Source organism: Pseudochaenichthys georgianus, unplaced genomic scaffold, assembly GCF_902827115.2.
Source record: "Pseudochaenichthys georgianus unplaced genomic scaffold, fPseGeo1.2 scaffold_443_arrow_ctg1, whole genome shotgun sequence".
NCBI lineage: Eukaryota > Metazoa > Chordata > Actinopteri > Perciformes > Channichthyidae > Pseudochaenichthys > Pseudochaenichthys georgianus.
Window position 1 is genome coordinate 16378 of NW_027263008.1, and position 13932 is coordinate 30309.

Consider the following 13932-nt stretch of genomic DNA (forward strand, 5'->3'; position numbering starts at 1 on the left):
AACGCACGCCGCTGTGTGGACGGGCCATCACATCTACGCAGTGGCGAGCCGTCAGGGCCGAGACGGCCCCGCCCACCTTTGGGGGAAACCATTTGAATGGCGATCAAGCCTGAAGCCACACGCAGCGTCCACACGGCGGCGTGCGTTGAAGCTTGCGTGTCTGAAGCTGTGTCTGTGTCTGAAGCTCGACCAACAACCAATCACATGAATCTCCCGCCCCGGACACACAAGCACGCGGTTGATTGGCTAGAGCTTTTACTGGCATATGATTTGATTGGCTGACGCTTCCGTCGAAGCTTCAAAAGTTGAACATTGCTCAACTTTTGAAGCGAGCAAAGCGAAGCGACGCTCCCACAATGCAGTTCGGCAAAGCGTGACGTCACCCCATTCAAAGTGAATGGGCAGAACGCACGCCGCCGTGTGGACGGGCCGACAGAGCTCTTCTTCCACTGTCCTTTTTTCTTAGAGGAAGTACAGACAAACGTAACTCTGGATTCGCGCTATAATAAATGTAAGGAATTATTATTATTATTATTCGTTTTAATGTTTGAGGTGCAATAAACGACAGCAGATTTTTGGCATGATAAAACTATTTTCCGCCTCGCTCATGCGAGTAACAGCTGGCGAAATTACAGCCTCGCCTACTGATTTGAACCATGTATCGATCCCGATTGTCGATTTCAAATGATTTCATGTAATTGTTTGCCTGACTGATCTTTGAAGATCCAAAAATCCACGGTTTTCAAAAATGTCTGCAAAAAATTCAGAATTTCTATTGACATTCAAATGACAGCGTTGTTTTCCCCCAAAAGTGGTCGGGTCGTACTTTTCGCCTGGAAGTGACGTAGGTGTTACTCTCATCATTCCCATTACTTCAGGCATCTCCAAATTATAAATTGTTTCTAAAGGGGGCTTACTACAAGGTGGTGCCAAATGTTATTGTTGTGTTTGTAGACTTATTGCTCACTAACATGAATATTTACATGGATGTTAACGCTGTGCGATTAAAAAATGTTTTTCTTTCATTGGCTTGATGTAGGTTTTCTGAGGAGGAAGATTGATAAAACATCATTAGACCTCTAGAAGAAACATCACATTTAATGAACTTTGTTTGTTTTACAAGAAAGCTCCACCTTGAGTGTGAATTCCTCTAATATTCTTTTTTTTCCCCAGCTCAGTTGCTGAATACTAATCTTTTTTTAAAAACGTGCCTTTGGAATCATTACAGATCTATTTCAATGGGGATACCATCATCTTCATTAACATCATTATCATCACTAAGCTATCTCCTGATTACAGGCCAATGATAACATTATTATACTTGTGTTAATCAGGCCACCTTTATCATCGTCCAGGTCCTATTTCAAAAAGCCATTACCTCCATCCTTACCACTTAAGAGCAAATTATACCATCCCATCTTCCCACACGTACCTCCCCCAACCGACACACACACACACACACACACACACACACACACACACACACACACACACACACACACACACACACACACACACACACACACACACACACACACACACACACACACACACACACACACACACACACACACACACACACACACACACACACACACACACACACACACACACACACACATTTCATTAGGTTGATATATCCAGCTCAGTCATTGCACAAGCTGTAACTCCCCTATCATTGGTCTGGTGTACTTGTAGATTGACTCCACTAGGAGCCCTTTGAAGTTTAGGGAGAGGGAGGGCAGAGTGTGTATGTGTGAATAGTAAAGAAAAAAAAAAGGGATTGCTCCTTCTCTATTATAGAAACACAGTAGAACAGGGCCAGCTAGACGACAGAGCATGAAAGGACTGATTTATCCACCAGGGAGAGACTCTGTATGTGCATGAGTAAGGAAGAGAGGGAGAAAGAAATAGAAGGAGCCTGTTTTGCACTCTTTATTATTGATACTGTGTGCGTTATTAAACTGAACGTATACACATTTGTGTGTGAGCTTGGATTGCATCTTCCTCATTTCTTCCCAGGGCCAGGGACTTCTGCCTGGATGTGCCACACTTTGCTGCAGCCCCGGGAATCTATTCTGACATACATGTGTTTGGCAGGGGAAGTCAGTTGGCTAAGCAGCAGAACCAGGATGGATGTACAGTACACAACACCAGAAACACACTTTAAGGCAGTGTGTACAGAGACATCTGGTGCCACAACAAGCTAGGGTGTATTGTGTCCTCGCAACATCACAGATCTAAATTCAGCTTTGCATGTCAGGCCAGTTCTTTCTTTGCTCTCCTATTTCTGATCTGGTAATCAGTTCTTTCTACCACCTCAATACAATGGACTTGGATGGAATTACGTTGTAGGCACTTATGTGACCCAAACATTGTTTTCAGAAACATTATAGAGCAAAATATGATCTGGATAATCCACAGGTCACATTGAACAATTGTTAAAAGCCAACTGCAATGCTGGTCTATTGGTCCACCACTTTGGTCAAAACAACAACAAATATCAAGAACTATTGGATGGATAGCCATATTGTGTCATTCATGAAAGCCAGAGGATGAAACCCAATGACTGAAATATCTATTGGATGGTTTGCCATCAATTGTGTTACAAATCATCATGGTTCCAAGAGGATGACTCACAAAATATAATATTTCCTGACCTTTCCCTCTGGAACCAGCAGCAGGTTAGATGGATTGGCACAACATTTTGTTCAGGTATGTCAATGGTGATTCCATGACTTTCAATCTAGTGCCATCTTCAGTTCAAAACTGAATCATTTGAACACTTTGGTGTATGTCATACCTGCTAATGGTATGACATACACCAAACACAGCTATCAGCATGTTAGCATATACTGGTGTTAGCAGCTAGCCAAACTCCTACTCTCATTGTGAATACTTTCTACTGAGAAAATATTTCCCAGCTATACACTAACCCGCAACCGCTTTATGCACCAGGAAAAGCGCTAAATAAATAACATTTTTAAAAGTATAACAGTATTATTATTATTATTATTATTATTATTAACGGTAAATTCTGCCATCGCGTCAACTAAGGATACTGAATGTATAATGGGTCCCAAAGTTGGCACCACAGCAACAATAAAGAAATCAGTAAAATACAGATAACCAGAATTCTTCTTATTCCCTATTAAATTCACATAGCATTACATCAGATTATTCTGTGTTAGGTTCTATTTCAGTTCAAACATCCATACATCTGAAGTACATGATATCTTGCAGAATGTCTTCACAGGCGTAACTCTCACATTCTACAAATTAGCATCTGTATGAGTCTTATACTTCTGTTTTTACATAATGTGCAATAAACCAATTAGGCTATATCTAAACACCTCACATAAATATGGCCTACAGCTTTTAACTGCAAAACTAAAGTAAAGCTTTGTAACTTTTTATACGGCACTTCATATTATGGCTATTTCTCTAGTTATGCATGCAGTAGCAAAGTAAGCCTAAAACTTGGCAACCTGCCTTTAAAACCATACTCAGGGGAATTTCAACCATTCAGCGGGGTGACCAACATGCCTGCCAGACTGTAATCAGGTAAAACAACCCCACACCGGCCGTCATCATCTAGTAAACAGAACACTCGATAATGTCGAAAAATCATAGAACATGAAGTCCTACGCAAATGTTCTAAACAAAGTTAAACATTCGTTTCAACACTCGCCGATATCAAGCTAAGATAAGTTGACACAGTTATTTATTTTCACCAACTTCTTACCTGTAAAATTAAATTTGAGTGGGTGGGTGTTTCCCCTTGAGAGAACCCGGGGACTGCTCCCATTATAAAAGTTCCAGGTAGTACTTACCTTTAACACTTCTCATCACAATCCATATAACGGTTATATGACATGATTGTAACCTAGATTATGATGGATACCATTAGCTCTGGAATTCAATGATCAGATAATTAAATAAAAGAAACACAAAAATGGTTGCACAATTTTAGGGTGTACTACATGTTGTTATGTTTTGCAGTTTGACTATCATTACAAAATAATATTGTTAAAAGTATTGCCGTTTTTAAGATGCAGAAGTTTTAATGTCTGTTTTTAAGGCTTTGTTTCCTCTCTAAAGTCAGTCATAGTTATTAGTGTCTTTTTATGTAACAATTCAGCAATACGTGTGTGCTAAGGCATTTAACCACAGTGCCACATGAGCTTGAAGTGGGGTGAATCATCATTGTGTTAGTCTGTGTAAGGGTAACTGAAATTATATTTATTTAAATGATAGAATCAGAGATAATTATTTAGTGAGTTCTAACTCCGAACAGCTCAGATGAAGCTGGTGTGCGGTGGGAATCTCAATTGCTCTGTTATCTTTGTCACTCTGCCCACAGTGTAATGCAAAGCTGCTCTTTAACCCCCTAGGGATCTAAAACAAGCATGAAAATCAAACAAACCTTCACACATTCATTCATGTTCAAACACACATGCACACTTGATTCATCCAGTGCCCTCTTTGTTCCATCACGGAATCCAGACATTGTATTAGTACCGTACTGTATGTGTGCACGTGTGTTTTGAAGGCCACTGTTGTGTGCTTGCAATCGGGGAGAAGGGAGCGCTCCCTGCAGCAAATATCCCAGTATATCCTTCAGTCATCTATCAGTATATAAGATCTACAAGGAACAGAGTGACAGGCTGCTCTGGCATACACACAACACATATAGAAAGCTGGTGATTATATGTAGAAAGACAGGGAGAGTATGGATTCGTCAGATTGGCAAGCAGGTGGGCAAATAGACAGAACGAGTGCTGACGGCAACATGAGCATGCCCCTCTTCTTCATAGATAGAAGGACACAAGGACAGACAGGCAGAGTGACAGATAGCATGAGGATAACAGACGCCTGGACAGATGCATGATGGGATTCCAGATCGGCGATGAGACACTGGCCAGGTATAGCGTTTAATAGCACGCCACTCAGACAGACACGGACAGCAGCCACACGCTTTAGTATGAGTGGAGCAGAGATGGACAGATGCCCTTCTCTCGGCTGGAGAGATGCCTCACCCCTGCACACACAGACACTCACACGCTGCTCGTCCTTTTCCCTTCTCCACCTGTCTGCTCCGCGCTGTCAGGGAGCCAGACAGGAGGGGATGTGTTTTCCCTCAGGCACTGTCATCTTCTCTTTTTCTCCTCTCCTTACCCCTTTCCCTCCATTCCTTTCCTTTTTCTAATCCTTTATTTCAATTTGTGTGGCATTTGCCATTTAGAGAGCTGCTGCCCTCAAAAGAATACCATGGACAGACAGCAGCCAGCGGATTGTATATGTGTGTGTCTGTTGATGGCAAGCGTCCAGGTATGAATATGACAGGGGCTTTGTGCCAAAGAGGGTGCATGAGCGATTGTCTGAATGCAAATGACCATATATGGATGCATTGTTATTTGGCTTTCCTGTCTGCCGCCTTTTGTCTCTGTCATTCATCCAACTGGCAAAGAGTCTTTTAGCAAATTATATCAGCCTTTAAACGGCTGTTGACAGTCAGTGAAAGATAGGAAGATATGGATTGAGAAAAGAGGACGGGAAGAAGGAGGTGTAGGTGAAAAATCTGGACGGTCCGTTTTCACACATAGGAAAATATTCATAGAATAGCATCGCTGTGCGTCTAAAATAACACGTTTTAGCAGACCAGCTGGTCCCATTTTATATAATTTGTTGTGTCCAATTTGAAATTGTATTTCAGTGGCGCAGTGATGACGGATTTGTGTTAGTTAGCATCTCAGTAAATTTCTCATGAGGAAACATTTACAAATGCTTGCAGAACAAGACAACCCACCCCCATATACAGAGATGGATGTAAATGATGAGATTGTTCAAAGAATGTCCAAATTATGTGATACTTCAAATGATGAAATCATTAGAATGAAAAACCAGCTACAAAGTAGTAGTATTACTTTGTGCTATTCTAACATAGTTTGTTTCTTTTATACTTTGTAAAAACAAGTGCCTTCACACTGAATGTGGTACAGTATGCGAATGATGTATGTGAAAGGAGGGAGTAAAAAATGTTCTGATACCAAGCTAATTGCTGCTATTTTGAAGAGTGATATTGAATGTTAATACTAGAAGTTATGCACAAAGAAAAACTGTTATGTTGAAGACCAACCAAAGTATTTTTTGTATTTTTGATGACGGTTATTGAACCATTCCATTTTGATTGTATGTTTTTTATATGAGTTATGTACTATGCAAAGTTCAGATGAAGAACTCATTGATTTCAGTATTATTTACATACCCTAAAGCAGGGGTGCCCACACTTTTTTGGCTGGTGAGCTCCTTTTGAAATGACCAGCTCACCGAGGTCTACCAACCAAAAATAAAATCCCAAATTGCAAGGGATGAATCGACTATTCGGACTATTACTGTATGCCTTGCACAATCTCTCAAACACTTTTATTTAGCCATCAACTTTTAGCTTGAAATTGTTTTAGGCATGTGGAAACTAACAATGAAGACAATAAAGATGAATACTTGATTCAAAAATACATATATTATTAAATTAACTTAACAAATTGTGAACAAAATTAACATTGCTTTGTATTTAAATAAAATTAATTGTTTGTTTGTAGCCTTTATTTAACCAGGTGAAAGCCCCTTGAGATCAAAAGATCTCTTTTTCAAGGGTGACCTGCAAAAAAAAAAATATTTCACATCAAAAGAAACAACAATGTTTTAACAAATCGTATTAAATAATCTGATGACAGAACTGTAAACAGAATAGCTGAAACTTTAACAAAATAAAGAGTAACTCTGTTACCTCTCATCATTAACCCATGTTTGTATAATTGAGTTAACTCGGTGTGTTGCTGCTAGCATACATAACACCTGACGTGTAAACGTTGCTCGTGGACGGGGCTACAGAGCTACTAGAAAGACAGTCGAGCCCGGTGCATTCCTCCGTCTGAATGTGGTGCACTTTTGATAAATGTTTAGACACATTGCTCGTGTTACCGCCCTTACATGCTAAACACTCTTGGCAAGGAGCATTGTCCACCTCAAGACGGGTAACATTTAACCATACATTGGAGAGCTTCTCTCCGCCATCTCCTCCGTGTGTGTGTTCCTGCATTTAAGGCCCTGACACACCAGGCCGATTTCGGCTGTTTTCGTAAGTCGGAAGACGAAGCGTGTCCTGTCGCCCAAAATCAATTTGGTGTGTCCCGCACAAGCGGCAAACTCTGGGGAACAGCCGGGAAGCCAATACGGAAGTGCCACACACTGCAGTTCATATATGGGCCGCTAGGGACTGGCTGCAGAAAGGAGCAATTTCCATCGACCCCCATGTTAAAATGCCCAACTTTACAGCAGAAAAAAACATGTTTCTACCATAGACTGTATATATAAATGGACGTAGTGTCCGTGACATCACCCATAGGATTCTGCAGAGTTGCCGAGAAGCCCTTAGTAGGCGGAGTCGGCCACGAACGGCTCAACTGTGATGTCAGAGTCTAATCCCGCCTGCTCCAAATAGAGAGGCGAAGTCACGCCCATCTACTTCCGGCCCATGGGACCCCGGAAGCGAAAAATGTACATTGAATTCAATGGAGAGAGAAAACGTATCTTTTGATCCCGTTTGAATTGTGCCACGAACTACACATATGATGTTTGTCAATCTTAAACAATAAGTTCCATGTCAAAAAAGTCACATTTTGTCGTAAAACTGTTGAAATATAAGACTATGAAAAATACGCGACTACAAAGACTACAAATCCCAAATCCCATTCTGGCTCGCGTAAGTGATGTCACAGGCGATAATGCTCTTATCCTGGAGATTTGGACTGCCTGACCCGATGCATCGGACCAAACAATCACTCTGATTGGCTGTTCAGCTAGCGAATCAGTGCATGAGAAGCGAAACGGAAGTGAGGGACGTAAACAAACAATTTAAGAAGGCACACACAGGCCCTTTCTCATTTCATCAAATGCCCCTCCTCGACTCCTCGGTCCTCCGGTAGTGACCCGGAAATGAATTTTAGCGCGCCATGTTGAAGGACATCTCATTTCTCTAAATGCACTCCGAGGACCGAGCGTCGAGGAGGCTCTCTGGAGGAGCTATAACCGAGGATAGACTGATGGGTCCTCCACGGTCCTCCACGGCTCCTTCGTGGATGCATATCCGGCAACAGAGATGTTTCAAAGAGTCGTGACGCACGGCCGGACTTATCTCAGCCAATGACAGCTCTGCATGCATCCCCTGGATATTATTTTATTAACTGCTTTCATCGCGACGTTTACAGTGAGAACAGCTGTGAGGTCCGTGCAGAAAGCAGAGCAGTGTGTATAATATATATCACTCAGTATAACAGGCCTACTCTCTTTATTTGCTTTAGTTTAGTAGATATCTACAAACAAAGAGTCGATATTTTTCTAAAACCATTTAGTGCTTCACAATAAAATACACAACGGCATAGCCTGTTTTAGGAGCTGTATGTGCGTGTGTGTGGTGTAGGTGTGTGTGGTACAGTGTGTGCATAGATGCAGCGGACAGACAGGTCTCAGTTGGTTTGGTGTCCTCTGCTTACTTTTAATACTTGTAAATACAACTTTTGGCCCGTAATTTATTTTCCTCATTGTAGCGACCAGAGGGGAGAGGGGGGGGGGGGATATATCCAGTCTCTGATAGTGTTACGTTATTATGAGAGTGCTCTGTTTGATTCTGAAAATGTATATATTTATATAAATATATACATATATATGTGTGTGTGTGTCCGCATCTGTAGCCTGTTATTGTCTCATTATACCGCACTGTGAATGAATCAAAGTAAATATATAAGTGGTCATGAACACATCTGTCCATCAGCAGTGTTGGGTGTAACGCGTTACAAAAGTAACGGAGTTACAGTAATATATTACTTTTTGCTGTAACGAAGTAATGTAACGCATTACTAATGAAATGTGGGTAATATATTACCCGTTACAATGCTCAGTAACGCAGTTACAACACATTTTAACCCGAAATTAAATGGTGTTTTGTTTTTTAACAATGTACTAACCTAGCGAGACATTCCGACACCAGACAAATTGTGCGGGTAGATTAGTAAACCTGGTGTTTACCCTTCAGGCTTCGCGCCGGGATCTTCGGGCAGTTGAATGTTACGCACCCTCCAGAGCCATTTAATAGAAGAGTTACGACATCTCCGTTCACTCCAATGGACCACTTTTTTACAGCAATGGCGAGCCTCTCAATCGTTCCCCGGAAGTTAGCGCCAAGGCTGGCAGAGCTGTGGAGTTGCAGCATAATAGACCGTTCTTGACGGACTTTTAAAGGTAAGAAGAAGTTTAAAGATTTATATTGCGGATATTATCAGTACATCTGATTCTAATGAACATGTGTATTAAAGGATGTCAGTGGATTATCCCTAAATTTGTAGATTTAGGGAACGTTTACAGATAACAGATTAAGCTAGCATACCGAAGCAAGTTAGCAACACACGTTGAACAGCCTTTCAATGGTAAATTCCGTTCTCTTAATGTCATTTCGTCCAACATGTTGAATTAGAGAAGAGGGGCTTCTAAACGGGATTGTATGCGGGGGTGGAGGGAGTTAAATATTAGATAAATATAACTGCGGTGTGTTTAAGAGCGAGTGTTTTTAGCAGAGCCATATTGTGTCCTTGTGATTCTGTTGATTATTACCTGTCTGTATAATGTTGCAGCTGATTCTGGATTGATGGCAAAGGGAGAGGGACTTAAGTGAGAGTGAAAACACAAGGTACGTTTAATACTACTGTGTTATATAAATAAGCAAACTAAACATGTATTCTATCACTGTATTATCTAAGTAATCTTGTTAGTAACCTATTGTATGGCAGGTGGAGGGGCAGTGATGTTACAGGTGGAGGAGCAAAACTGCAAGACTGCAAACTCACAAGACAGAGAAATCAAGGTGTGTTCTCCAGAGAAGAGGTTGATTTCACTTAAATTTTTTTATTTCATATTTAAAAAAAAAACTTGAGAACTGTAACCAAGACAACTGTAACATGAGTAGAGAGCCACCAAGGTTTTTCAAGTCCCTCTCTTACTCCATTTTGCCAACCCAAACTTCCAGGTACATGACGGGACACCTTGCTTGTTTTTGTTGTTTGCGCTCCTCTGGCTGGGTGCTGGCAGGTGGAGGGGCAGTGATGTTACGGGTGGAGGGGCAGTGATGTTAGCTGGGTGCTGGCAGGTGGAAGAGCAATGTTTAGTCCAAATATTTCCATTGCAACGGCTAATGGAAATGATTGCAGCTGTGGATCTGTTTGGGGGTTGCTGGATGTGGTAGCTTGGCTGCTGTTGTTTCTTTTCACCTTTTTGGATTGGCTCTTGCTTCCAAAATGGCCATCTTTTAATTTGATTTTTTTTTCTGTCATTTCTGATTTGTTTGGCCTCAATTCTCAGCCTCAGCCGTATGAATCTTCTAATGATTTGTGTCTCCTCATCCCTTCTTCCCTCAATCTTTGAGACTAATGTAAGTAGAAGACATGGCACTGTACATTTTCGAACATTTTAAATATTATACCACTTAAAAATAACAAATATTACTTTTGTTACAGGTATAATAAGTATGAACTCTTAGTGTCACCTTTCACACTATAGCTGTGATCATGAGCGATGGGCTTTGTAGATACAGGTCCCGGGGTGAATCGTGGTGCAGGGACCCTTCTCTTTTTGACCACAGGGCGATGCACGGAGATGGTGGGTATAGCCTCTGCTCTCAGCCTAGTCTTGCCCTTTTTTGTCTTGACAAACTGGTCTGCATCAAAATGTGCCTGCGGACGCGGAGTGACTTGAGGTTACTTCACACACAGAACAACTCAGTTTTGTCTGCTCACATACATATTCCATAGTGGTTGAATACACAGTATTAGGAAACACTTTATACTTACTGGACATGTTATACTCATTATATACTGTATATAAAACATGACCAAGAATGTGAGACAACTTTATAGAAATTCATATCACATCTGTTACTGATGCCATTTGTCATACTTTGTTAAACTCACAAATAATAAAGTTCCATAACTTCAGTTGGGAACAGAGACCACACCTCATCTCCCCAAGGCCATTTCCCATCCAATAGGTGTGCTGTGTGTATAACCCTTTCTCCTGTCTGTTACTCCCTCTTTCAGCACAAGAACCAGAGGGGGATTCAATGGAGCCTGAATACCTGCACTGAGACCCTCACCCTGCACCCTGAGTCTCAACTCTGTGTTTTTCAAGCCTTTCCCTGTTTGTTTGTATTAAACAAAACATTAAGCTTTCCCAATGGTGTGGTTTTCGTTTTGTGAAAAAGTGCAAATGCAGTGTTTGTATATAATTACATCACATATTGTGTTGCTGTTGGTCGTGAAATTGCTCCTGCTGACTTGAGCCAGCCATTTTTTCCTCCGCTCTGTGTCAGTGGGGAAGCCGTACATTCATACTCCTTTCTCTGAGCGATTTGAGCATCCCCAGGCAGCACAGCAAACCATGGTGGCGACTAGGAGGCAGCACAGCAAACCAGGACAACACGGAGGAAAAGGCACCGACAAACTGCATGATATGCTCTTCAATGTTTATTGAACTCCATGTATTTGCAATGGATGTTCCTAAAACAACACATTTATCATCATCATGCTGCTGCTGCTGCTGCTAGTCACCTGTCGGTCTCCTGTCCTTTCTGAAAGCCATAAAGATGACATTAGTCATTTAGATAACTTGTGTCCTCAATTACCAGGGGATTACTGAAACTACCATGAATTTAAGAAAATGGTAGAAATGAATCCAATCTGAATTTTAAAGTATTACTTTAGATCCCCTCCCTCTAAATGTATCAATAAACATTAGAAAATGATGCTCCTGACTACCATACAAGTTTAAGAAGATAATATTGGTTTTAAAGAATTCAAAGCTATAAATAAACAGCAACAGGCTCTTTAACCAAGGCACTGTTAGCCACATGTAAACTAGTTATTCCCACTAATCCTAATATTATCACTTAATATTAGCAAATTCTATTTTATTTTTTAAAACATATTGATGTAAATACATACACATATTGATTTGTTGTATAAATATTGCAAATCAAAAACTTTATTCACTAATAATTACCAAAAATCGTAGTTCTATCTCCTGTTATCAATGCATTCACATTGCCCGCCATGAACTTCCGGGGAACGATCCCTCGTCTACATGAACCACGTGACGATAACCGTTTTTGGACTTCCGGTGTCGTAACTCTTCTATTAAATAGCTCTGGCACCCTCTATTCAAAAAAGAGAACGGAGCGAAAAATACTAACAACAAATTGTGTCAGGTGCGCGTGACCTGCTCCGCTGCGCGTGCATCATTTCCAAAGTGCTTCCACAGCAGTGACACACATCTGTGGATAATCATTTATACGAACATGGTTAAAGCAACCATCACTAAACGCCAGCAACACTGCATCTACTGCAGACCGTAGCAACGGGTCAGATGGGAACATCACGTTACCCTCCGCTGTAGACACTAGCTTACTCCCGCCTGACTCGCCGCCCTCAACCCCGGAGCAGCACTCTTCGTTGCCCGAAACTACGCCGCCCCTCTGCGGCCCGCAGGTGCCAGGATACCACGGCAAAACAGAGCCTGCCCAGGTATATCTAAACAAGTACCGCCTGCACAGTGGGGTTAGGTGGTCATTTTGCAGCTCGTGGTATACAAATAGACAAGGGCTAGAATATGTGAAAATAGATCCATACTCTGCCATGCCTGTAGAAATGTTGGGTCACAAATAATGCATACAATAGCACAGATGCCTTCACCACGAATGGCTACAAAAAGATCTCATATCCCAAGCTTATCAATGAGCTGATGTTGCAGCTGAAATGTTCTCCAGGTCACAAAGTCAACCTCACATGATGATGATGTGATACCAGTTTTCAAGCAGTAAATATTCTCTTCCCAGAGTATATGATGGGACCAAGGTGATGATTTAGTAGGCTACATGGTTTTAATAATACTTTTGCTTTTCAATGTTTGCCATTTCAAACCATGAGCTGGTTCAAATCATATTTGCCTTGATTTACAATATGTTCTCATTTGTTTTATCAGTAGCTTTGAAGCTGTTGTGCTTTTCTTTGCCACAGTCCACTTTGGAGTATATGAGATATTTCAGGATTGCACTTTTAACTCACTTGAAATGTTCTCACTTGCTTGGTTTCAAAACATAACAAATGCCATAATCTGTTCACTGGGACCATCAATGCTATTTTTCATTGCTGTTGCCGGCCACTATTGCTCATGTAAACCTACTACTGCTGCGCCCCTGTAACCTCAGAGGCACCCCGAGTCATGTTGTTCTGGAGCTGGGCCTGCACACGGCCACATACTAAACACACTACAGAGCCCACTCCGTGTCCTGTTATTGTTTACTTTCTCTCTGCCTTCTTCTGGTGATTTATCTTACGTCCAGCGCTCCGTCTTTTAACCTCTTTTCCTTTCTCTTTCTTGATCCTCCTTAGCAACCTTCATAGTCCTTGACAGTGGTCTGTACTGTATTAACAACGTGTCACATGTTAAGAAGTTACAATCAGAATCGAGTATTCAACTAAGCCGTGTAATACAAGTTGTTAGTAGCCTTAAGGGCCTACACAGTTGTTATGCTATACCACATTGCCCTTCATTGGATGTATAATGAGCTGCACTAAACTACATTTTAGCATTTAAAATACCTAGCCATTCTTTTGCAGTTATTTTGGTGAAAGTAACTAGAAAAGTAACTAAAGTAGTGTAACTCATTACATTTCAGAGACAGTAATTTTGTAATGTAACTTATTACTTTCAAAAGAGAGTAATAAGTAATATGTAATATATTACATTTTGGAAGTAACTTGCCCAACACTGTCCATCAGATAGAGGGCTGCTGTGCCTCCTGTCATCATTAATGGACGTCTCTTT

The 13932-nt window shown here is 41.2% G+C and overlaps 1 long non-coding RNA gene across 1 annotated transcript; it reads left to right on the forward strand.

Moving 5' to 3' along the window:
• Positions 1 to 9209: 9209 nt before the first annotated feature.
• LOC117442572 (uncharacterized) lies at positions 9210 to 11279 on the forward strand. Its single transcript, XR_004551530.2, has 6 exons — positions 9210 to 9300; positions 9690 to 9745; positions 9846 to 9919; positions 10414 to 10483; positions 10612 to 10710; positions 11148 to 11279. It is a non-coding gene; the product is annotated as an uncharacterized lncRNA (long non-coding RNA).
• Positions 11280 to 13932: the final 2653 nt, after the last annotated feature.